At 36.4% G+C, this 3,979-nt stretch overlaps 1 pseudogene across 1 annotated transcript; it reads right to left on the bottom strand.

The window, feature by feature from the left end:
* Nucleotides 1-262: 262 nt before the first annotated feature.
* Nucleotides 263-1,218, bottom strand: LOC311608849 (olfactory receptor 4C3D-like; annotated as a pseudogene). The gene is made up of 2 exons: nt 495-1,218; nt 263-435 (listed from the first exon to the last, which is right to left on the bottom strand). The product of its transcript is annotated as an olfactory receptor 4C3D-like (transcript).
* Nucleotides 1,219-3,979: the final 2,761 nt, after the last annotated feature.

Below are 3,979 nucleotides of genomic sequence, written 5' to 3'. Positions count from 1 at the left end.
ATGCTTAATTTATTACTATTTTTTAATTTCTTAGTGTGATTAATTTAAAGTGGAATTAGTCATCAATGTATATAGAAATAAGCATATATAGAAATATGTGTGCATATATATAAATATAGATATAGATATAGATATAGATAGATAGATAACACTGGCATCCTCTGAAGGTCAGGAAATTTATCACTCATGTATAATGTGACTATTCTGATGAAATACAAATTTGCAAAGGACATAGGAAGAAGAAAATATAGTATGTCATTTGTTATTCAAAATTGTATCTTTTAAATAGCATTCTAATGGCATTTTTAACCTCTACATTCCTTACTGTGCATATAAAAGGATTTAACATGAGTGTAACATAATATAAAACACTGCTATTTTTTTATCCATGGGAACGGTTGTCCCTGGTTGCATATACATGACAATACATGGGACACACACACACACACACACACACACACACACACACACACACACACACACACACACACTACAACTGTGATGTGGGAGCCACATGAAGAGAGAGCCTTTTTTCTCCCTGCAGAGTTGTGTGTCCTCAAGGAGAACAGAACGACCACATAGGACATCAGTAGCATTGTGAAGTTGATACAGGAGGACACCACCATTGGCAGCAACCAGGAGACCAAGGAGGAAAGTGTCAGTGCAGGCAAGTTTTAGCAAAGAGTAGATGTCACAAAAGAAGTGATCCAAGACATTGGGACCACAGAAAGGGATCCAGAGAGTAACAGGTATCTGTCCAAAGGAATGAAGAAAACCCACTATCCAACACATTCCTACTAGGAGACAACATGTACATTGGTTCATCCTGGTGATGTAGTGCAGAGGTGTACAGATGGCTACATAGCGGTCATAAGCCATGGTGACAAGAAGGACAATCTCTGAAGCTCCTAAGAAATGTTCAACAAAAAGTTGCATCATGCAGCCATTGAATGAGATAGTTTTTGTCTCTGATAGCAAATCTGCCAGCATCTTAGGGATTGTGCAAGAGGAATAGCATGCATCTGTCAGAGATTGAAAAAAAAAAGCCAGGAAGAAGTACATTGGGGAGTTCAAAGTCTGGCTACAGACTATGGTCCCAACAATGAGCAGGTTTCCTCGGACAATGATGATGTAGGTGATAAGTAACACCAGAAGTAGAATTCTCTGGTGCTGGGGATTCTGTGTCAGTCCCACGAGGATGAATTTAGTCACACCCATTCTGTTTTCTTTCATAAATACTATGGGAGAGCTCAGAACTGCTGGGTTGGGCAGGAAAATAAAATCTTAATAGCAAACTTGATATACGTAGGCAAGGAGATGGGAGCTGAAAAGACAGAAAGGGAATGTAGGAACATAGAGGGAGGATAGAACAAAAGCTAGAACTTACTCCTTAACTCAAGGCCTTAATTGTTACTTATAACGAAGGTTATGTCTAAGCCCTTGCTATAGAATTTAGTATATTGATACAAATCATGGGCATGTCCAATACTTGGCAGATTTTAACACAAGAATATATATCCTAAGTCTAACAGATACATATGACTCTATCAATATATGAGGTAAAATGGTTGAATAAGGTCTTCAAAAGTCTCAGAGACACACAGAATACGGCATTTAAAAGTTGTTCTTACAATCCTAAATTTCTTTGACAACAAGACAGGTTAACTCCTGACATCACCCTGCCAACATCAAAGAAGATGATGAGCGTCAAAGAGTCTCCAAAGACATGGCTTCAAAGGTGGCAAAATAGCCACTGGGCAAAATGTTCTCATTCCTGCCACAAACAGAATCTGCCTAAAAATGGGCAACTTAGATGCAGATAGAGTTGACGGCTGAATTGCCCAGTCAGGGAAAGCAAGTCCTCAATAGTTCCTGCTGTGTGAACAAGTTTGGCAGAGATATTAGGCCAGAAAGCTGAAGATGAGGCTCCAACGTTATAAAGTGTTTTGGGTGACTGGTCAGGAAGTAAACTGTCTTAAGTCAATTTGTACAATTTGGAAGCTGCTAATCCACACTGCTGGTTCACTCAGGAATTTAAGCTTTATTCCTTCTCAAGTCTCTGAGGGGCATTGAAGACAAGATAGTATAGTTTTACAACCAAGTTTAGTTGGTTAGTGGACAAGATTGTTTTAGATAAAGATAAAGAAGTTAAGTTATTAGAGTTGAGATAGGATAGATATTGAATCTCATTCGGAAATTTAGACCCAACAAGCAGGAAAGACACTTACTTCAAATGAGATGAATGCAGATGGCCAAGTCACTATGAATGTAACATATATAGAACTTATTATTCTCATGATTGTCACATGGTTCTCCCTGATGTAAGTAGTTTGTTTTATACATGTGTAAAAAGAATAAAAGTATTTTTTAAAAAAGAAATTTTTTTAGTTTTCAGATAAGAAGAAAACATTTAGTCATATGAATTATTTTGTTACACAGTGGGGAAAAGTGAGAAACACACTATGCCATATATTTTATAAAAAGAAATTAGAATTGAACTCAGTGTCTTATAGGGATTTTTATTTGAAGCCAAGTGCAAACAAAATATACCATTAAAGAACTGTTTTTAATATCTCAACTTAATTCCTATTCAGTCTTAGCTATTCTATGCATACTTATCAATCAGTATGAAATAAATTTCTTTTAAAAAATTATATCACTTTGTAGATCGTGTGAATGTTTGTGTGTGTGTGTGTGTGTGTGTGTGTGTGTGTGAGTGAGTGAGTGTGTGTGTGTGTGAGTGTGTGTGTGTGTGAGTGTGTGTGTGTGAGTGTGTGTGTGTATGTGAGTGAGTGTGTGTATGTGAGTGAGTGTGTGTGTGTGAGTGAGTGTGTGTGTGTGTGAGTGTGTGTGTGAGTCTGTGTGTGTGTATGTGTGAGTGAGTGAGTAAGAGAGAGAGAAAGAGAGAGAGAGAAAGAGAGAGAGAGAGAGAGAGAGAGAGTTTCTGCATACACATGCACATACAAGGAGTTATGTAGATGTAATACGATGTTAATATTTGTTTAGCAGTTAACTTATGAGGTCATTTATACATATTTATTAATTATCTCTAGAACGTGAATATAGAGTAATCAAAAATGCAAATTAGGCTATTTCCTTTCTTCATGGAGACAGGAGATAGGAAATTAAGAAATAGCATTATATATAACATATCTGTTTATAGTACTTACCCTGAAAATAATATGGTAAGATTAGCCAAATGTAGAGTCTTAAGTAAACAACCACATTCAATAGAGTAGTCTGAGAACTTCACTAAAATTGAATTCATAGCTAATATTGAGAGTGAAGAGGAAGCTAAAGGAATTCCTAAAATAAGGCTTCAGATAGAAATATCCTAATGGGAAATCACTGTGGAAGGGGTTGAGTTAAGTTCAAGGGACATGTCAGGATTGGGATGAACTTGGGCAGAGTAAACAAGGACAGGTTGGCTGCAGATCTTGCAGGCCTTTAGATCACTGTTTAGGGCATAATTTTATGATATATGACTAATGCAGATCTTGACTGTGTCAAAGCCTCACCTATCACAGATAACATTTGTATTAGAATTTATCAAGGGCAAGATTCATTTATCATCATGTTGAGTGACTCTTAAGTTATTATTTTCCTTGTAGGTGAAATAAGACTTAGAGAATGTGTGAGGAGCCTATTCAATGTCACTTATCAGTCTTCAAATGTAGCCTTATTTTGAGATGAAGAGCAAACATATTTCATGAAATGAAATAAAATAAAGTATTTTCTGTAAGGTGAAGATAATTGACCAGATCAGTTACTTTGAGAATGCCAGGGAAACAAGTTCACTTATTAGCACAAAATAGATAGAAATTAGGCAGTTGTAATATAAGCTGTTTAACTAGTGCTGATTTTTTTAAGAAGTTGTACTATCACTACTTACTGTGAAAACTGAAGACATGGACTCATGACTGTATTGCCTGAGGCCATATCTATATATGCTACTAAGAAACCCCAAGCTACATAAGAG

The sequence above is a fragment of the Acomys minous genome, assembly GCF_964271855.1.
Source record: "Acomys minous genome assembly, chromosome: 11".
Taxonomy (NCBI): Eukaryota; Metazoa; Chordata; class Mammalia; order Rodentia; family Muridae; genus Acomys; species Acomys minous.
The sequence above is the reverse complement of the archived record's forward strand: the minus strand, read 5'-3'. Positions and strand labels throughout refer to the sequence as shown.